Consider the following 23,475-nt stretch of genomic DNA (forward strand, 5'->3'; position numbering starts at 1 on the left):
GAGAAAGTCATATCACCAAGCCAAGAGAATAATCTGAAAACAAATCCAAATGTACGTGAGATCCAGGAGGCAAGTTTTTCAGTCAATATCTATCACCAAAACTGAGAGGGGTTTCCAATGACAAGACACGCTGATACAGGGGCAAAGCTGAGCACTAAGTCTAGCAGCCAGCTGGCAGAGGAGAGAGGGAATCTAAACCAGCATGTTGAACAGCCAGGCCCTATCCCTTACCAGCTATGTACCTCAACTTCCCCATCTGTAAAATGGAAACAATGATAGGACTCTCATGAGGCCGTCGTAAGGATTCTATGACTTAATACATTTAAATTATGATGCCTGGCACACCACGAGCCCCTTAATAAAATGTTAACTCTTACTATTCCTCTCCCTAGAGAGGTCAGAGAAACCATCAAAGAAGGCTTCTTGAGCTCAGTTTCAAGGGACCTTTATCTTCTGCTCCACGGACTGCATGCCACACATGATCCTCATAACTTGTCAATTAAGATAGACTAGATTCTCTTGGTATGGCTGACATGTAGGCAGAATCTTAAGGCAAAGAGGCACAAAGAGTTCTTTGATAAACGGTAAAACATTACCAATGTTCATGGAGGTGACATTGAAAAACAGGGAAGTGGGGAGAATGTGAAAGTGTCTAAGATGAGAAGGAAGCCCCCGATGGAGCTGGGGGAACCCCAACCAGCACCTCAGCTGGAAGACCCAGCTCTGGCCCTCCTGGAATGGAACTGCTAAGGGCTCGTCTTCCTAAAGAGAACCTTTCATTTTTAGTTACCCAACATTTAAAGCAATTAATCTATTTTAAAAATTAAATAAGGCCAAGTTGTACTTTAAATTTTTTGCTGGGTCCACCCTTGTACTTCTTGCTTCATTCAACTGCATGAAGAGTTTCCCCTCCACAAAGAATTTTTAGCCACTTTAGTTTGCCCAGTAAATCTTCGGCTTTTGTTTCCCCCTCAGTGACCTGTTTTGCTATGGATCCAATTTTGCGGCTCATGAATGAAATCTCCTCAGAAATGTCCTGTGAAGCAGCCTTACCGGGGCTGCCCGGGACTCCAGCGCTCTCATTTCCTCCCCCGTGGAGAGCTGCAATGATCCGGCCTGGAGACCAGAGTGAGGGGAGCGCAGAGGAAGTGGCGTTTAGTTGTCAGAGCTTATGTTTTGCAGTTTGTCCTTGTAGCCACGGCGATTCCTTAGCTCTTCTCTGGGGTTGTGAAATAAATTGTGACCTCATACCTTAATTGGCATATAAACATAAATTTATTAGAAAGTAAGGTATGTTCTAAGGGGCAGTTGAATTTTTACCTTATTCATTTATATTATTCAAGGTGATTCGGTTCAACTGTGGTTTTGCAAGTAGATGAAATCATTTCTGGAAAAGTAATAATAACAAATCAATGTCTTATTCCAGAATTATAAAAGCATAAGCCTCTTTTTAAATAACTACAGTTGCATGTCAGGAAATCTAAACAAATGTGTAGTTAAGAATGATTGTTATACCTCAGGGACTTCGTTTATACAAGATAGATTAGCAAGATACGAGCCTCATTATGCATGGAAGTCATTTATTTTTCCAGGAATCTGGCACAGCACAAGGTCTGGGGTTGCAATTCATAAGGAGAATGAATGTGAAGACTGAACGTTGTTATGACATTAATCTTCATGAATATGGAAAGAAGTGAGTTATTGTCTTTCTCTTTATAAGGTGAGAACTGTTGCAACAAATTTGAACCTTGGTGCGGATTGGACTGTGACAGCTGGAAGGCCCTTGGAGACTTCCATTTACCCAAAGGAAGTGGAGAATTGACCTTCTTAAGAGTCTCACCCACCTTCATGTGGGGAGTTAATGGCAGAGATGGTACAGACTTCAAGACTCCCAAAATCAGAGATCTTTTCACTGACCCAAAAGAGGGGCAAATTTTCTCCTAATTGCAGTTTCTCTAAACAGTCAAGAGTCTTCTATGCGTGGGTCCCCTTTAACACACTCAACACAGGATCCTAAACTAAGTTTATGAATAATCGGTCAATTTTTGACTGCTTCTTGTGAGCTAACCCACTTCTTGGTATCAATCTACTTTTTGTCCATATTTATGCTATGCACATTCCACTGGTAAGTTCTCGGCTCTGTTCATGTTCCCTAACGGGAAGCATCTGAGTGTTTTTTGTGCAGGTGTCAGCACCACGACCTTCTGAGGAATGCTTCCAGGCTACTCGGCTTCGGCTGTGCCCGCATATATTTAACTCCTGTATTTAAAAATTCCACTGAAAATCTTTTGACATTCTGTTAAGTGGAAGGAATTGCAGTTTCTGGGGGAGTTGTTAGGACCCTTTTTCAAGAAGCAAGATTCCTTGGCAAAGACAGAAAAAACATTTTTAAAAAGTAAAGCGAGCAGTCACTTCCAAATGCCTTAGAGTCCTCTGTCATCGGAAATGTTACTAATTATGAACACGTATTCTATTAATTTCTGTCAGAAACATGAACTTGTGAAAAGGATATACCAGCAGAAAGGCATTTGAAAACTAGAAAAGAAAGCCAGACTTCAGTTTGAAGCGTTCGTTTCCTTGCCAGGGAATACAGTGAGGGAAGAGTGGTATAATGGTGTGAACCCAGCCTGGCCCCAAGTTCAACTTCACCACCTCCTGCTGGTGTGAGCTCAAGTCTGTGTTCTAACCCCCAAGCCTCGGTTTCCTCCTCATCAGTAAAAGTGAGTGTAATTCCTACCTCAAGTGTGGATGTAAGAATGAACCTAGATAATGTATACAAAGCACCCAGCAGAAGGCCAGGCTCATAACTGGGGCTCAGTGAATGCTAGTTTATTATCTCTTCACACATCCCTGCCCTCACCCTCCCTAATCTCTCCGCCTTGGTTCCTAATCTGGATAACCTATGTTACAAGAGCACTGTAAGGATTAATTATAGGATGATGCACAGAAAACGTTTGGAGCATGACTCATGGCAAAAACCCTTCCATAGGAAAAAGGATTGCTAAAAGAAAAATTTATAACAAAAAGTTCTCTTTCCAAGACTTAAGACCCATGGCGGAGGCACAGGTAACAGAATGAATTGGTAACCATGCAAGAAGAGAAGAACTGGGAGATGGGGGTCGGGGGGTGGTTGGGGGAAGAGTCTTCTGGCTTAGGCAACTCAGTGCACAAAGGTGCCTTGAACTGAGCTAGGCACGGTAAAGGCTAAGACTAGGAGGGGCTCTGAGGAGGGGTCGCCCTGGGTTTATTGTCAGATGTAATGGACTGAGTTGTAGACATTGCTGTGGTCTGAATGTTTGTGTCCTCCCAAAATTCATTTGTTGAAATCCTAATCCCCAAGGTAACGGTATTAGGAGGTGGGGCCTTTGGGAGGTGATAATGTCATGAGGGCATGATTGGAATTAGTCCCTTATAAAAGAGGCTTCACAGAGCTCCTAGCCCCTTGGCCATTGAAAGTGAAAAGACATCATCTATGAACCAGGAAGTAGGTTCTCACCGGAACCCAACCACGCTGGCACCCTGACCTTGGACTTCCAGCCTTCAGCCTGTGAGCAATAATTGCTGCTGTTTCTAAGCCACCAGTACATGGTATTTTGTTACAGTAGCCCAAACAGACCAAGACAGACCTGTTGCGTTTGGGTTTTACAATTCTCTAATCATCCCCCCACATAGACAGAGGTCTCTAATCAAATATTTCAAGCTTGTGCATTCCATTAAGATGACCTAATCTCCAAGAAGCCCCTTTATAAAGGAAAGACTCATTTGATAAAGCAACTCCTTAACATGTGTTCAGTGAATTCCAATTCCAGTATCTCAGGTTTTCCCCTGCACGTGTGCTCATTATGACCATTAAGAACAGATTTTCTAACTCATTGCCCTGGGAATGGTGACTGCCAATTCTGAAACTTGTCTGAGTTGTATGCCACAACTTCCATTCGGTCCCGTTTATCATCTCAAAATTGAGTTGTCGTCTTTGTTCAAAAGGAAACAATTTGGTCTTTAGAAGCACTTTTAGAAATCACATATGAGTTTCTCAAAAATCATTGTATTTAACACCATGGCTTTTAATTTTGACCATAGATTTCAAGTCCCCTCCACCCAAAACCTCCTCCCCTCCCTACACCCTATGCCACCCTCACTGCCCCTGCTGCACACAAAGAATTTTAAGACCTTTGAAAGATTCAAGAGTTCTTACTTCAGAGGTACCACCTCCATAATATATCAAACATGCAAATCACTTATAATTTTATAACTAGTTGATATAATGTTATGTTCTAAAGATATTTAAATTAAATATTAATCAATTTCACTTTTGCAAGATTGGGTTTTGGGTTTTTTTGTATTTTGGTGAGGAAATTGGCCCTGAGCTAATATCTGTTGGCAATCTTTCCTCTATTTTGCATGTGGGTTGCCGCCACAGAACGGCTTGATGAGTGGCACAGGTCTGCATCCAGAATCTGAACCCGCAAAGCCTGGCCACCAAAGCAGAGCCTGTTGAACTTAACCACTAAGCCACTGGGCTGACCTCTTGGTTTTTTTTAATTTCAGAGCCAACAAATGAATTTAAAATTTCAAACATTGTTGTAGGCCCTTGAAAAGCTTGTAGTCAATTATTGCTTTTTCTGTTAATGGCCGATGGATAAAATAGTCCTAACAACAAATCCTCCTCAAAGAAAAAGATAAAACATTAGCATTTTCAGAATATTTTCCTTGTTTTTTCCCTCTCCCAACATAAAACATTCGTAGGTTTTAAATGTTCCTTATCCTGGCCTCTTTTGTCCTAATGCGATAATTGGCCTGCAGCCCCAAGATGTTTGGGAACCGTTGATTAGCTAATTGTTGACTGTCCTGCAGGTGGGGTGCACCTCTTTCCCTGCCGTGGGCTTCACTAATGTACCCAGGCGTCGGGTGGACTGAGTGTGCCCCTGGCCAGTCTTGTGCACCTCTGGCTTTTACAAGACCTCTCAGCAAGCCCTTTAGGGTCTTCTAAATGGTCCCACTGAGGCCTAAGATAGGGCTCAGTCATCCATGGAATTGTGTTCCAATTTCTATAAATTTTGGAAGACGTTCACAGGAAAGGTATTGCCAAAAGCGAAATGTGATTATTTAAAAGACTTGTCTCACCAAATTGTCAAATAAGCAATGTCAAACATGCAAATATGTCTTGGGTATTTGCATTGGCAGAAATCTGTAGCAGAAAGATCCTGAAAACTAAGCTTCTCTAAGTTTAGAACTGATTTCAGAAGCTACTTTGTCAGGTTCCTCCCAAGGCTGAAAAGCCAAGGACGAGAAGGACCGTGAGTCGCTCCCTCTGTTTCTCCTTCCTTGCACTAGTGACTCTGCAAATCCAGGTCATACTTTGGAAAAAAGAGGCCAGGAGGAAAGAAGGGGCGTGAGATCAATGGAAGTGGACTGAAAGCTGTGTGAAGAGGGGCATTTCTCTGCGACATCTCCAACACTCAAATCTACATCCTCTCTGTGAAGACAATCTGAGTTAAGACAGAGGGAAACAAAGGCTTATTTAGCCCATAATTTGACAAAATTCTCTGGACACCCTTTTCCTTTAATTAGATAGCCAGTTTCTTTTGACAATGACAGAAAAGTAGTTCTCACAATATTAACTTCTCAAATAGCAAGCTTGTGTTGAATTTAATGTGTTCATTTAAGTTCTGCATTTCACTCCACCTGAGACGGCATTAGAGAATTGATTTAACAAAACAAAAACTGTAGCACATTGTAATTGCAATTTATTAATCGTATTAATCATTTTAGTTCCTGTTTTGTCGTTTTGTATACAGTCTTAAAGCCTCGAGAACTTAAACATAAAAGGAGGAAATTGATTTTAAAACAAAGCTAGTTATCTATTTTGACAAAAGATGAAATCAAAGGAGATTTTTTTTCCTTAACTATGAATAGAAAGCCTGTGTCATGTTATAGCTGATAGAGTATTGATCTTCCCATTCCTAATTTTGCAATGCACTTTGGAGCTGCCTGTTATGTATTTTAAATATGCAGCCTTTGTGTTACATTTGGGGAAACATACATATACAGAAAATATATTCTCCCAAATGGGTCTAGGTATTTCGGTTGTCAGAAATCTATTTCACACACATTAGTCTAGCCTCAGACCAACTATGGCACCTGCCAGAGGAATAAGTTGAAATCAGAGAATTCAGCAATAACAGCTCAATGAAAAAGATTGATTTAAAACCAGAAATAATTTCAACCTGATCTTTAATTAAAGGCAGAAAAATGTGTGGAAATGATCACAAAAACTTATACTTCCTGAAATACTTTCCCCTCTTCTCTCCACACATCCCCCACCCACCCCGCAATCGTATTATTTGCGCACAGAAAGATAATTAGCTTTGGCGGCAGGGCTAGCAGGCCCTGAAACTGACATCTTCAATCTTCTTACCAATTCCATCTCTGAGGACAAAAATGTAAGATGCAAAAAAAAGAAGAGGAAGAAGGAAAGGCAAAATTGTTACATATTTGAAATGAGACTTTGTAAAGTACAAAAGCCAAGTGTGCTCTCTCTGTGTTAACTCAATCCAGAGTCCCCGGCTTCTAACTTCATTCTGGGCATGGCAAAGCCCTCGCGGGAAGTCAGTGAGTCAAGGCAGGTTATGAATCTGGAGTATGAATTTGTCTGCAGTGAAATCAGGAAAGGCGGCTTCTCTCGGAGGCAGACACACCTCAGACTCGGAACCCGACGTCTTCGCCTTGGCCTCCAGTGAGCCGCGCTGCCTCGGGCTTGTCGCTCAGCCTTTCTGGGGATATTTGCTCACCAGTGACATGGATGAGTTGGACAGGATGACACCCACAATCTCTTCTAGTTAACTGTCAGCCAAAAAGCAGTGATTGAGCAACCGCCTTGGGCCCAACTCAGTGCAGGACGAAGTAGAGGGCTAGGTAAGTAGGATTGGGCTGGCTGTGCACGTCCCAACTCCCCCACCAGCCTGTACGTAACCTGAAGGCAGATCTCAGCCCCCTTCTTCTTCCTTCCCCTCCAGCACTTAACACAGTGCCTAGCAAAATAGAAGCACACCACAGTTTTTTTGTGGGGGGGAGTGAAAGAATACGCGAAAGTTCCCATAGGAGTTTTATAGAGTCGCTGGGAAAACAGCACAAAAGCATTTTTTTTGACAGTGGTGCGGGGAGGGAGGGAATAACTAATATAACCAAGAAACATAATGAACAGTGGCCCTCAGGAATCTCATTCATCCCACGCAGAAGCAACAAATTAAAATAGGATGTGATAGCATTCCTCCGAATTTAAGAACAAGAGCACAGTTTATAATTGGGAGAACCCCAAAATGAACAGGTGTTGTCACTCATCTCTCCAGCTACACGTAAAATGACTGATGCCCGGGAAGGAACTCGCTTGCTAATGATCGTGAACTCAGCTGGTGCCTCAAAAGCTTTCCACCAAGATTGTTACCTTGGTTAATGAAGTTTCCTTGCAAGACGAGAGATTTTAATCCCCAGCAAAGTGGTCATAGAATTGCAAACATCAGAATTCATTTCATGAGGCTTGAAATCATTTCTTTTTAAAATCACAAGCTTAACTTTTAAGGAGAAAGGACATTTAAACAGAAGGGAGGAAATCTTTTCCAAACACAGTTTTTCAGTTTTCACAATGAAATCAGTGAAACTAAATCTCCACTTGATTTAAAAGGAAGCGTGATTCTAAACCTCAGCCACGGCCATCGCCGTGCACAATAGGTTTCCTCCCCAGAAAGCACTCTGGCAAGGAGATTGGGAGGTCTCTTGTTTGTCAATCAGGGAGAAAGGCGAAACACCAAGGTGTCAGTTAAAGAAACATATTCATGCTTCTCTAATGCCTCCTAAAAGTCCCCTGTCAGAAAAACTACCCGCGTTCTAGCCTGGCTCATTTTATCTCCTTAGACATCACATATCATTAATCTTCTCAGTCTGTCAAGACAAAGAGCTGGAAAACATTTATATTTCAAAATCTCTCAAATACCAAACAGGTCGCAGACATGAAGTGCACTCTGGTTATCAATTACTGCAGGATATTCAAGGTGACAAGTTCCATTCTAGGTTCTTAACTTTCCCCTCCCACCATCAGGCTCAGAGGAGAGCATGTGAGAGGCACAAAAAGGAACCACACTCAGGAGGATGATTAACTTCACCCCAAGGAAGGAACAGCCTCTCTACTGTGACATGGAGAGACACACAGCACCCACCCACCGTGACCATGACTTCCTCCCAGGGGATGCCCAACAGTCCCCTCAACGCATGACCGGCTCCAGGATGGTGTCTTCTGAAGGATGGGAAAGCCCACCCTCTTCCTCCCCGCAGCCAAAGCTGTTTCTCCCAATGGGCTGCCACGCATGAGTCCCTGAGTTCAAGCTTTGCCCACAACCAAGCATCTAAGACACAATACTGCTAATAAGGACATAGTTAGGTGGACAAGTCCAAGAGAGGGTCTGGACAGCCATCACAGAACAGTGAGTGTCTGATGAAGGAGGGAGAAAAAAAGGAAGGTTTTGGAAAGAAAAGACACAGGGTCGACTAAAGATAATCTTAACCTACATTAGAACTTTGCCTGAACTTGCAGCTCTGAGGTCTGGAACAGGAGCCTCACAGAGATGACAACAGCATCAGGAGGCTTTGGGTGTACAAGTAGTAAACATGGAGCCCGCTGCTTTCGGGGCTCCTGTAACTACCATCCCACCACCCTGACACAATGGTTTCGAGGTAGCACTGCACACCTTTCAGACCTCAAATCACAAATTCAAACCTGTAAACTTCTTTTTTTATGAAATTATGGCTTTTTCATTTCTAGATACATTTTGTTCCAAATATCCAAGTGTCTTCCCATCTTCCTACCTTTATTGATCTTGCTCCCTCTGCAGGAAAAGCCCTCCCACCATAACAACTTAGCTAAATAATACCCATCATCCAAGACCCAATTCCTATGTCATCGCGTCTGTGAAGATCCTCATTAAAGAGTGACCTTCCCCTTTAAAACCTCCATAACACATCTGTATAAATTACAGAGCACGCGTGTGTGAGCGTGTATGCATGTGAGCGGATCCGTGTGTCACAGCACATCATAAGTGCCCAGAATTCTTATGCTATCTAACTTCTAGATGCAGGTTGTCTGGACAGGCAGAGCATAGGGTACACCCCATCCCAGCTCCAAGGATAACCCAAGACAGGGCCTTCAGTGCATCCTGGTATGGGTCTCTAGCTCGGAGCAGTTCCCCCAAGGAATGGTTTTCCAGCATCCTCACATTGCACAGCTCTAAACAAAATCCTTTAGCCTGGAACTAACGATAGCAAACAATTTTTGCTGACATTATAATGAGGCTGCCTCCTCATAATTGGGAAATGGATCTTTTCACTGTGCTCTTCACCACGGTCCTGTTGTGTTCACTTCGCTTTCACAGCGATTCTGCTGGCTTCTCTTTCATTAGTGTACTATCAAATCTTTCAAAGGAAAGAGGAAGGTAGATTGTTTTCTGTATTTTTCCTTAAAACTTCACTTCAGACTTAGAAAACAGATGTAGTTATCAAATGAAAATAATTAATACTATTTCCCTATTACACTATTTTTTGGACAGGGAGATAACTATTTTTTAAGTACTTCTGATTTGGTTTAGCTCTAGGAGATTAGGCTTCCTTTATCTATAATCTATTATATGACTAATGCATGTAGTTTTCACATTCAAAAGCACCCAAAATAAGGAATTCAGTGTGTTAGCTCATTATTTAGATTTGCATTAGCCAGATATTTAAATTCGCTTTTTTCTTTTTCTTTTTTTTTATCTTTTTCAAGTTTTTAACTCCTACCATTATGCTTATTAATGGTTACTGATATTGATGGACAGTATTAACCTGGAGAGGGAGTAACAAAATGCTAAATCTTTAAAAAATAATCATAATATTTTTTAAATGCAATCTATAATAAGAATAAGCAACTCATGATATCCAACACTTTCTAAGGCAAGAACACCACATTCGCTGGTTTACGGCACCCACAGAAAGCGTATAAAAGAGGTAAACACCACCTTCACAAGATAAACTTGATTTTAAAACAAGATTTTTAAAAGTGTGTGTTATAGTCACAAAAATTCTCCCAGCGTTATGAGGGGTCATATAAGTGCTACTGTTTAAATGCAGCAGATGAATTTCCTACATTTAGATACTGAATAATATTAGGTCCAATTAGGAGGAAAAGAATTTATACTAATTGAGCCCTGACTTGAGTTTGCCACCTTTAACGTGTTATCTCATTGCACAATCAAATGCATTGAGTACTTTACTTTCCATTTTACAGATTAAAAACTGAGGATCAGAGTGACATTCCCAGGTGGCTGAACTGGCGTTTATATTGAGTCTGACTCTAAAGGACATAATCTTTTCACTCTACCGTGGGGCCTCCCTAAATTGAGCCTCTCTTGTCAGCAAGTCTGTGAGGACAGAGATCATGTGACACCCAGGAGGGGGCAAGGAGAAGATAAGAGAAGATCTTCAATGCCTTTTCCAAACACTTAGTCCACAAAGACCCTAGGAGATTTCAACCTAGTCACGAAGCCATAGATAAAAACTTGTAAATGATCTAGCATGGAATTACAGAGCCACAAAGTGATGTATAGTACGTCTTCATCCAACTATACATTACGTGATGAGCTCTAGGATATTTTCTGGAACAAGTGTCTACTGAAAACAGCTATTAAAAGCAATGTATAAAACAGAATAAGTCTCTGTTGAGGGCCATGTGGTGCCACCTTCCCAGTGAAGGTAAACCAGACACTAAAATTTAGAGACATAACAGAGGCATCATTTCTGTACCCTACATACCTGTTCTTTTACCTAAAACCAGCAGAAAGGGAAATAGAGAGAATGAAGGGGCATGATCCCAGAACAAAGGGCACTATAACACGCTTGTTACTACGTGGTATTTCCTCATTTCATCCCTGTCTCTAATCCCTGGGGCAGTTGGCAAGTACCAGGCTCTGTCCTGTGCACTGGAGGTTTGAAGATGCTGCAGAAACAGTTCCGGCCTTCCAAGAGCTCGTGGTCTAATTAGGGAGATAAGGCAGGTACACTGACCACTGCAATTATAGGTAAAACATCAGACCTGTGGTAAGGAAAGATGTACAAGTGTTCAAAAATAACAACCATGACCTTGTGGGTGCCATATGGGATAGGCCAGGTGGGTGGGAATGTCAACAGGTGGAGGTGAGGCACCAGCAAAGGCATAACAAGGTGGGTATTGGCTTCCTGGGCTGCCAGTTGAAATACGGTTGGTTGGTGCCATGCTGTGGAGGGCCTGGCACACAGCAGTCAGGATTCTGTATCTAACTGGTGACCTTTGAAAGAGCAGTTTCCACAGAGCGGAAAGGTCTAAAATTAAACCACAAAATGTGATTTGCATTCGCGAATCCAGTGACCAATCCTCCCACTCTTTCCCTTCCTCTTCTCGGGCTGAAATGTGATTCTACACCTGAAAAGTTATTCTCTTACTCCTGCCCCCTTGGAAGATTTCATTGGCCATACATTCAAAGTAAAATAAACAGAGTACTAAAAAGTGAATTGGAGAGGTGGCAGGAAGTGTTGGTAGCAGGAGGTTGGCCAAGGAAGAGATCAAGGGATCTTGAAGTGGGGAAGGAGAGGTCTGTACACCCGGCCGCCTCCCCGCCACTCACGCCTCCCCTGCAGACAGCGAAGGTCGACTGGTGAGAGGAAAGGACGCTCCAGGTTTCTTCGGGGTTCAGCGGATTCACAGGCAGTGAGTACAGGAGTTGAGCACATGAATTCGGAGTCAGACAGACGCTGGTTTGGATACATACCTACAAGCTGTGTGAGCCTGAGCAAGTTACAACCTCTCCGACCCTCAGTTTTCTTGTCTGTAAAATGGGAATGCTAGGAGTCTGCCTTACAGGGTTGTTGGAGAGAAGAATGAGATGATGCAAGAGAAAGGACTTAGCCCAGCGAGCCCCAGAGAGGACTTCTATCATCACCTCTATCTCTACGTGGGCATGGAGGTCAGCTAGACAGCCCTCTCCTGCATTCAGAGAACAGAAGACACAAACCTTCTCGACCCCAGTATGAGTGTGTGTGGGGGGTGTGTGGGTGTGTGTGTGTGAGAATGAGAAAAATTTTACTCCCAAATTGTTTGTTGTTTTCTTATAAGAAAGAACACTCTCCAGAATCATGAGCACCTTAATGCAGTTCAAGGGAACCGTTAGAAATCAAGCCACAGCCCACACAGGAAACAAAGGGTAGAAAGGAATAAGAAGTGATTTTTGTGGAGATTTGGCATCCAGAGTGCAGGACTAGAAAAAGTCACATTAACTGAAGTGAGAATCTCAGGATGTGAAAAACAGATGTAATGTACCAGAGGAGAGGTACTTTGATCACACACACAGGCCAAATACTATTGGTTAGATAAGTATTGTGAAAACACAGTTCATACCTATCCTATTTTGTTACTTGGAACATCTAAAAGATGTCATGGGTCTGAGACCTCCAGGGTGCACAAAGTGGGGCTGGAGAGCACTGGTGCCGGATGTGCCCGTCTCCCTGGGGAGAGGTGGGAAGATCAGCAGCCACAGGGATCAGCTTGATATGGGGCAGAGGCTGCCAAGGAGGATCAGGGCTGGACAATCCACCTGGAGGAGTGAGGGCGACAACTCGGTTTAGAAGAAACAAACACTATGGGACTTGAACTGCCGCTGTGGCTGGGAGGCCCCCGAGGGCTCTGAGCGGGGCCACATTTAGCCCAGTCTCCCAAACCCCTCCGACAATGACTTGGAGAGCTCAGTACCTAGTAAGAGTAAGAATCCATGTGCCATGCCTTTTCTGAAAGTGTCCAGAGCTAAGAAAATGAAAATGCCCCCAAAATGGCCACCTATGAAAATTCAAAAATGCTGCTTTGGGCCACTCTACAGAAATGGTTCCACTGAGTCAAAGAACCAAAATGCAAATAGTCACTAACAAGTATTTCTCCAAAGAGCCTAGTGTTTGACTGAGTGCCTCTTTTTCAAGAAATTTTCTGTATATAGACAGAGCTTTAATCTTGTTTACACGAAGCATCCAAATATTTTGACCAACTAACTGTCATCTCCCAAGCCAGAGTCCAGGAGCTTCTTGGGGAAGAAGTCGAGAACGATGAGCAGTTTAACAAAACACAGCTGCGACACAGAAAACCACCATAATTCTAACCTCCTCCACCTCCCAACAGAGGAAAACAGAAAGCACCTAAAAACGTCCCAAAGGTCCCTCATCCTGAGGTCACAGTATTAAAGGAAAGTTTCTAGCAGGTCCTTGAAACGCCCACAGTATGAGAGGAAAACCAACAGCCACACTCCCATTGGAGACACAGCCCTTCCGTCTTCCCTAGAACCCCAGTCTCCGGCTACAAACTTGTGATTTATTTAGTCAAACATCCCTAACGTGACCTTTCCTGGATGAGAGAAATATATCAATGCAGTCCATCCGTGGAAAGGAACCATTGATTTTTATTACGGAAACTCCGACTGGGGGAATTGTACACTTGGATTTAATTACTTTTGTCAGCAGTCCGACGACTTCAAGGATAAAGCTGAGGAAGCACCTCTAGAGGATAAATGGGAAATCTCCACAGCTCCAACTTTCTCCAGCAGGCTATGACCTCAATTCAGCTGGAGTCAGGTTTTACCTTGGATGGTGTTTTTATGGGTCTGCTTGAGGAATGAAGAATCAATTATTAAAACCAAAGATCTTAAACTTGGAAAGAAAAATCACAAGCTAACAGTCAATTTGGCTTTTATATACTGCAGCCTGTTCAAGCTACAAGAGTCCTTTGGAATCACCTCGTCCAGTTCTTTCATTTTACAGAAGAGGAAGATGGAATCCAAGGAGCATTGGTGACCTGCCCAAGGTCACCTCTCTCGTTAGAAATGCTCTTTCCACTATGTGCAATGACTTCAGATTGAAATTCACTAAGGAAACTGCCATTCACAGTGCACTCTTTCACTATTGGTACCAAAGGACAATAGGTACTGGCAGATCAGCTTCGCCTTTTCCTTCTAAGAGGATACTGCACTTAACACCCTGGTTTAGCTGTTAGGGACCTCTGGATTGACAACCAAGTTGTGTCCAAAATCTTTGTAAATCAGTGGCTTAGAATTTGAACTATATTTTTCCCATAGAAACAATATTGGAAATAGTGGGTTGGTGCCAAAACAACTCATAGAAATGTATTTAAACTATGATAAAAGTGTAATGCCAGAGGTGTCACAGAAAATATAGTAAACAGCAATACCCTTGCAATTCTTGCAATTAACAATTTTGAGAAAATATAAAAGCAGTCCATTCCAAAGTAAATTATCAGCTTTTAGTTATCTTGAATGTTGATGCTTAAAGTAAAGGAGTTTTAATAAGTATTCATTAACAAGTATGTACTGGGTACCACCAGATTGAGTGCCTGCCTCCAAGAAGCTACAGAATCCTGGAAGGGACAAGATAACGAAGAGAATGAGAAGGTTAGAGGTATGCCCTAAGAACAATGAAGTACAATTGCCTGGGAAATAAAGAGGGCCTTGCAGAGGAAGAGACTTCTGATCCAGCGCTCAAAGGACGAGCAGGAGTCTGACAGAAAGAGGAAGAAAGGAACATCATCCCAGGAAGCAGACAGAAGTGCGTTGAGGCTATTCTGATGAGAATTTGAGCACTCTCGGGGACTAATTATTTCTCATTTCAGCTAAGAATGTGGAGCTTCCCTTTTTGCTTAACACAGATATTTCTCGTGCCTTGCTCTTGCTCCTCAGTCATAATGAAGATTGGATTTAGCTATGAATGCAAGAGAAAAAAAGAGCAAAAGAAAAAAAGTTAGTGAGTAAGAACTGGAAAGGGAACAGGAAGACCCAGCTCAAATGTCACGAGTTTGTCTTCCCTGTAGGAAGCCAGGTTCCTGATTCATTTGTTTTCAAATCTTTCAGAGCACAGTGTGTGGCATGTACTAGGGACGTATCAAATGTTTATTTGTTTGAGTTAAAAGTCACAAAGTTCCACAATGGGATACCACTTTATAAACAGAAGGATGGCTGTAACAACAACAAAAAAGAGAACCAGTGTGGATGTAAGAGGATCGTGGAGAAATTGGAATCCTTGTACACTGCTGGTGGGAATATAAAATGGCGCAGGCACTTCAGAAAACAGTTCAGCAGTTCCTCAAAAAGTTAAGGGTAGAGTTACCATGTGATCCTGCAATTCTACTTCCAGGTACATATCCAAGAGAAATAAAAACAAATGAACACAGAAACGTGTACATCAATGTTCGTGGCAGCATTATTCGTAACAGCCAAAAAGTGGGAACAACCCAAATGTCCATCAATGAATGGATGGATGAATAAAATGTGATCTATCCATATAATAGAATATTATTCAGCCATAAAAAGGAATAAAGTACTTATACATGTTACAACATGGAGAACTGTGAAAACATCAGGTTAAGTGAAAGAACAAATTACAAAAGACCAAGTATGGTACAATTCCATTTGTATGAAATGTCCAGAATAGGCATACCTACATAGGCAGAAAGTAGACTAGCAGTTGCCTAGGGATGGGGAATGGGGAAAAACAGAGAGGGACTGCCAGTCGGTACAGGGTTTCTTTGGGGGTTATTGAAAATGTTCTAAACTTGATCATGGTGATGGTTGCACAATTCTGTAAATATACTAAGAACCATTGAACTGCACGCTTTAAGTTGGTGAACTACATGGTATGTGAATTGTATCCCAATAAGCTTTTTTAAAAAAAGTCACAAAGTAACCACACCTATGAAATTCCTTTTTCCATTCATTAAACAACTGTTTTTTAAGCCCCAACTCTATGCCAGGCACTGCTAGAGGCCTGATACAAATAATAGAGAAAACAAAATATCTACCCTCAAAGTATTTATATTGGGTGTGGGTCAATAAGCAAAAAATCAAAGGAACGGGATAAATACAATGAATTGAAAACAGGCCCTTCTATATATATTCCTCTCTCTCCTAAATGCCAGTGAAAGGACTGCTGAGGACTAAAAAGGTATAAAAAGCAGAGACAAAGATAACAGGATAGGAAACAACCCCAGCAAAGCATGACAACAAAATTTTCTAATACAGAAAGCAAATGGACAAATGATATCTTAACGTGTCCGATGGGAAGTCACTAAAACTTTTTAAGCAAATAGAGCGACTTAAATTAACATTGAGGCCGTTACTCTGGCTACTCTGTGTAGAACGGATAATGAAGCAAGAGAGTACAAGTCTCACAAGAGAGTAGAGAACAATTAGATGCTATTACCATAGTCTAAGTAAGTGAAGATGCCACTTGCATAGTAAAGACAGAAAAAATGGGATTGGATTGGGGAAATATCTTGAAGGTAGAATCAGTTGGACTTGCTGATAGATTGATCATGGGGCATGAGGAGAGCAAGGAATTAAAGGTGATCACTAGCTATTTCAGTTGAGCAGCTGGGTAGATAATGTATCCTTTACTCAAATGAAGGTAGAGTGGGATGGAGAAGGGAAGATTTGGGGATTGGGGCAAGGAATTAAGAATCAGGCATTTTGGACTTAGTCTTATATGCCTATAAGATGTCCAAGTGCCCAAAACGAATGCCAAATACATATTGCATATGTAAGTTGGACTGGAGATACAGATTGGGAGTCATCAGCACATATATGGTGTCTGAGGTCATGGAACGAACTAAGAGGAGAAGGTGGCTCGGATCCAAGCCCTGAAGCATTTAGAGGGGAGCCACAGGCTCCAGTTCTTTGCTCATACTTCCTTTGTTCTTTAAGTTTGCTTGTGAAATATTTCACCCTATAGATGTTTAAAATTATCTTCTAATGCTTCTGCTTTCTATGCCGTGCTAAGGCTTTCTCCACCCAATATAATAAAATTATTCTCTATGCGGCCTTCTAGTATCTTCAATGTTTCTATGTATATCTTTAGCACAGCAGATGGGCTAAATATCTGAACAGATGCAAAAGACAAAAATCCAAGATAATCATAGACCTTACCTCATTTTTTTCCTCCCTTTCAGGCATCCCTGACGTTTGTTGTCTGATGTCCAACACATCCCACATATATTTTTAGCACATTTAATATAAATGAGGATATACTAAATATATTACATAGTGTCATTTCATTTTTATACAAATAAAACATGCATGCATAAATACATACATACCAATAAATGTGCAAAGAATTTAAATTTATTCCTAGGTATTTTGTTCATTTTGTTGCAATTGTAAATAGACTGTATTCTCTTTTTTTTTTTTTTTTTTTTTGAGGAAGATTAGCCCTGAGCTAACATCTGCCTCCAATCCTCCTCTTTTTGCTGAGGAAGACTGGCCCTGAGCTAACATCCGTGCCCATCTTCCTCTACTTTCTATGCGGGATGCCTGCCACAGCACGGCTTGACAAGCAGTACATAGGTCCACACCGGGATCTCAACCAGCAAACCCCAGGCCTCCAAAGCAGAACGTGTGAACTTAACTGCTGCACCACCAGGCCAGCCCCAGGATTGTATTCTTGATTTTCTGGGAGTTCATTATTAGTATATAGAAATGCAACTGATTTTTGTGTGTTGATTTTATACCCTGTAACTTTGCTGTATTTGTTGATTATTTCTAATAGTTTTTTGGTGGATTCTTTAGGATTTTATATATATAGAATCATGTCATCCACAAATAGTGACAGTTTTACTTCTTCCTTTTGAATTAGGATCCCTTTTATTTCTTTTTCTTGCCTAATTGCTCTGGCTAAACCTTCAAGTACTATGTTGAATAAGAGTGGCAAGAGTGGGCGTCCTTGTCTTGTTCCTGTTCTCAAAGGAATAGTTTTCAGCTTTTCACCATTGACTATGATGTTAACTGTGGGATTGTCACATATGGCCTTCATTATGTTGAGATATTTTCCTTCTGTATGCATTTTATTGAGATTTTTTACCATAAGTGGATGTTGGATCTTATCAAATGTTTTATCTGCATCTATTGAGATGATCATGTGATTTTTGGTCTTCATTTTGTTAATGTGGTGTATCACATCAATTTATTTGTGGATGTTGAAGCACTCCTGCATCCCTGGAATAATTCTTGCTTAATCTTGGTGTATGATCTTTTTATTGTATTGTTGTGTTCGATTTGCTAGTATTTTGTTGAGGATTTTTGCATCTATATTCATCAGCGACATTGGCCTGTAATTTTCCTTTTTTGTGTTGTCTTTGTCTGCTTTTGGTATCATGATAATGTTGGCCTCATAAAATGAGTTAGGTTGCATCCCAGCCTCTTCAATTTTTCAGAAGACTTTGAGAAGGATAGATATTAAATTTTCTTTGAATGTTTGGTAGAATTCACTAGAGAGGCTGTCTAGTCCTGGACTTTTGTTTTTTGGAAGGTTTTTGATTACTGTTTTAATCTCTTTACTTATAATTGGTCTGTTCAAATTCTCTATTTCTTCTTGATTCAGTTTGAGGAAGCTGTATGATTCTAAGAATTTATCCATTTCTTCTAGGTTATCCAATTTGTTGGTATATGGTTTTTCATAATATTCTCTTATAATCCTTTTTATTTCTGAGGTGTCCATTATAATTTCTCCTCTTTCACTTCTGATTTTATTTATTTGAGACTTCTCTCTTTTTTCTTAGTGAGTCTGGCTAAAAGTTTATCAGTTTTGTTTATCTTCTCAAAGAACCAGCTTTTAGTTTCACTGATCCTTTCTGTTGTGTTTTTAATCTCTATTTCATTTATTTCTGCTCTGATTTTTATTATTTCCTTCCATCTACCGACTTTGGGCTTTGTTCTTCTTTTTCTAGTTCTTTTAGGTATAGTGTAAGATTGTTTATTTCTGCTTTTTCTTGTTGCTTAAGGGTAGGCCTGTATTGCTATAAATTTCCCTCTTAGTATTGCTTTTGCTGCATACTATAAGATTTTGCATGTTGTATTTTCATTTTCATTTGTCTCCAGGTATTTTTTTTTTATTTCTCCTTTGATTTCTTCATGAATCCAATAGTTGTTCAGTAGCATGGTATTTAGTCTCCACCTATTTGTGACTTTTCCAGCTTTTTTACTGTAGTTGCTTTCTAATATAATACCACTGTGGTTGGAAAAGATGCTCAATATGATTTCAATCTTCTTAAATTTATTGAGGCTTACTTTGTTTCAAAACTTATGGTCTACCTCTGAGTATATTCCATGTGCATTTGAGAAGAATGTGTATTCTGCTGGTTTGGGATGGAATGTTCTTTATCTATCTATTAACACCATCTGATCTAGTGTTTCATTTAAGGCCACTGTTTCCTTGCTGAATTTCTGTCTGGATGATCTATCCATTGACATAAATGGGGTGTTAAGGTCCCCAACTATTATTGTGTTACTGTCAATTTCTCCCTTTAGGTCCACTAATAGTTACTTTATATACTTTGGTGCTCCTGTATTAGGTGCATGTATATTAATAAGTGTTATGTCCTCTTGGTAGAATGTCCCTCTTATAATTATATAATGTCCTTCTTTGTCTCTTGTCATCTTTTTTGTCTTGTATGACCATATAGCTATACCAAATTTCTTTTGTAAGGTTATACCCACTTTCCTTTGTTTGCCATTTGAATATGCACATAATGTACAAGTTCATAGAAAATGAACTGGAATGATGTATACCAAACTATTAACATTGGTTAAACTCACAAATGAAGGAATAAAGGTGAAGTCGGAATCACTTTTTATTTTACTTAAACACATTTTCAATGCTTTAATTTTTATAGTGATTATATATTATCTTTATAAATCATCATAAAAATAATTAAAATGTTCGTAAGTGTTCATAAGACCAACTTGAATCATTTCCCCTCACTACCCTCTTCAGTTCAGTGAACCGTGCTGAAGAAGAGGTGTTTGTCTATGACTGATCAGCTCATACGTCAGTTCAAATAACATTGTTTCCTTCACGTTGTGACTTCCCATTAATGCCTGCTACACCGTATCTGCCTCCCAAGTTTTGAAAAGCTAATTATTTAATTCAAATAATACAAGAAGGAGGACAATTTAAATCAACAAATGTATACCTTAAATTCAGTTTGAGAAAAATAACTGTATCAACTATAATTTGAAATATAGCTATGGCTATTACCACAACCACTGAAACGTTCTTGCTGGTAGAAAAGCTGTTTTGTCTCCAGAGAAAATAGGGAGCCTGTCAAGCAATTCCACTACATAGTACAACATGTCCCTACTGTCTCTAAAAATTGATATCTTGTTTTGAATACTGTATTTAAGTTAGATGACAGGTTTTGCATTGTAAATTGATGGGGGAAATTCTTGTGCAACCAAATGTCAATCTTGTTTCCAGAGCTAGGGCCCAAAATGTAAATACCACTATATATTTTGAATGCACTTTGAATAAAAGAGTTCAGAAAGGGAGATGGGTCTAGATGTAAAGAAATTCTGCTTAATAGGTCTTGAAGTGGGGTGTCAATCCCTCAAGTATTTTGAACCTAGGGTGGTAAGAGAAAACTGCTCCTCTAGTCACAACACTTCTGACAGAAATGTGTGGGTGTCCCACACCAAGCAATTCTCCAGTTCTCTGCAGACACCAACTGGGTGCTCTACTTTAATTAAATTCTGACATTAACTACTCTGAGTTACCACAGACCCCACAGGTTAATAGCTCAGTCCCATAAGGCTGCCCCTACTTCAGGTGCCAATCTCAAGTAGGGGAGTCTCAGGTTACTCACACTTCTATCTCATTTGGTTACAAACCAGGGGTACCCACAACTCCTTTTCAGGTTCAATAACTTGCTGTGATGGCTCACAGAATTCAGGAAAACATATTACCTATGTTCACTGGTTTATTATAAATGATATTACAAAGTATAGAAATGAACAGCCAAATGAAGAGGTACAATAGGGCAAGGTCTGGAAGGATCCTGAGCGCAGGAGCTTCTGTCCCCGTGGGGTTGGGGTGCTGCACTCTCTCAGCACATGGATGCTTCCACCAACCTGGAAGCTCTCCTGAGTCTATAGTTCAGGGATTTTTATAGAGGCTTCATCGTGTAGCTCTGATGGATTATTAACTCAGTCTCCAGCCCCTCTACCTTCTCCAGAGGATGAGGTGCGTGCTAAAAGTACCAAGCTTCTAATTGTGGCTTGGTCTTGGGTGACCAGTCCCCGTCTTGAAGCTATCCAGGAGCACAAAAGGTCACCTCATCAGAACAAAAGATATTCTTATCTTTTCCAAGGGATTTAGAAGCTCTATGTAAGATGCTCCTATCACCCCCATCACTCAGGAAATTACAAGAGTTTTAGGAGCTCTGTGTCAGGAACTGGGGCAGAGGCCAAATACATTTTTCTTATTATGACACAGGTTGTGACCATAACATAAAATATTTTGGTACATATCAAACTTTTTATTTCTATAGGCAGAGAGATGACATCGATGCTCTTGGAGGTCCCTTCAAGCTTTAGGCTTCATTTAAATCTGTCGTGTATCTTGTACTCCTGTAAACACCCACACATGCCATGCATGCGCACATTTATCCCTGGCTATTGATCTTCAAACTACTTTAGATTTTGAGTAGGTATAAACTTTCACAAGTGCCAGAGTTTTAGCCATCAGGACTACAGGAGAAAATAAAACGTAATACTCTGAGATGCAACTGACTAACATGTGGAAGCACCTAGAACTGTGTGCAGAACCTGGTAGAAGCCAGAGATGGCATTCAAAACATTTCACCATCAGTATGGCATGGTAACCCACCAATCAGAACAAACACCAGCTATAACCCATTAGTAAGAATACTCCACAGCACCTTGGCTAAATTATCAGTGCTAATAAAAGCTCAATAAATGTTCCTATTTTTTTCTTATGTGTGCCTTTGTTCACATAGAGTTTATCAAACTGGAATTAATATTGATAGGACATTATTACCATAATATATATGCTTTCTTAATTGAGTTATATAATTGTATTTACGTTTTGTTCATCAATCTCTTATTGATACTGGAGGACTACAGAAAGCTATTGCCCAAGAACCTGAAAATAAGAGAAATAAGATCTCGCTCTGAGTATCAGACTGTGCAACCAATTTTTATTGGAAGAAGTTATCAGCTGTAATGGCTGAAGAACTTCCTTAAATTAAGTAATCTGAGGGAAACTCCAAGCAAGGTTTATTATCATGTTAAAGCCGTGGAATACCTAAAGTTCAGAGAGAGAGAAACAACAGGAAATATTCAAAACTGCCCCATGAAAAAAGAAACACAGACGCAGACCTAGACTAATGACGGAATGGAAACATCCAGGAAGGAAGAAAGGACAAAGAAGTAGGAAATATAAAATAGAAGCTAACAAAGAGGGAGGCTAGAAGTAGAAGTGGTTCTCAAACTCTCAAACTGAGTCAAGCATCAGATCACCTAGAGGGCTTGCTAAAACTCAGACTGCCAGGCCCCACTCCTCACCCTCCACCCCCAGTTTCTGATTCAGCAGATGACACCTAGAATTTGCTGATGCTTCTGAACCAGGAACCACACTTTGAGAACCACTGAGATTACACATACACACACACACACTCATACACACATACCTGCAAGGACATTTGGCAGACGTTTTTTTTTTTTTGAGGAAGACTGGCCCTGAGCTAACATCCGTGCCCATCTTCCTCTACTTTATATGTGGGACGCCTACCACAGCACGGCCTGCCAAGCAGTGCCATCTCCGCACCCGGGATCCAAACCAGCGAACCCCGAGCTGTGGAAGCAGAACGTGTGCACTTAACCGCTGCGCCACCGAGCCGGCCCCTGGCAGACATTTTCGATTGTCACAGCTGGAGGTTGTGGGAACTCCTGCTAGCATCTACTGATCATGGAGTAGAGGCCAGAGATTCTGCTAAACATCCTGCAGTGCACAGGACAGACACCCACAACAAAGAATTATCTGGCTCAAAGTGTCAATTGTGCCAAGATTGAGAAAGCCTGCTCCAAGGCCTCTCCAAAAACCGTCCATCTATAACTCAAGCATCTACGCCTACCTATTTTTCACATGCACAAGCCTTTTTTACCACTTGATAGATACCAGACCCATTAGAAACCCATTAGGCAAAGAGGAAACAAGTAGAATAGTCAAAAGGAAGCTTAAGTTTGTTTCATTGGATTATGTTAGATATGTCAACAGAAGAAGGTTTTGATAAAGGAGAAGAAGAAAGAGTAAGTTGTGAAACCATAGGTGTCTAGAGGAAAATATTTCTTTAAGACAGAGCTAGAAATCTGTGAACAAAGACATATAAACAAGGAGGGCAGTTTTAAAATCATTGTTTAAATGCAGGAATAAAAAACAAATTATATACAAGTTGCTTGCTCATTAAATTTTCATGCTTGGAATGTTTAGAAATATTAAGAGCTAAGGAAAAATCTTTTTCTCTCTGAAATTTTCCTAAGTTCTTTCTATCAGCAAATAAATAAGACACAATTTTAGTAG

Source organism: Equus quagga, chromosome 1 (genome assembly GCF_021613505.1).
Source record: "Equus quagga isolate Etosha38 chromosome 1, UCLA_HA_Equagga_1.0, whole genome shotgun sequence".
In the NCBI taxonomy this organism is placed as follows: Eukaryota; Metazoa; Chordata; class Mammalia; order Perissodactyla; family Equidae; genus Equus; species Equus quagga.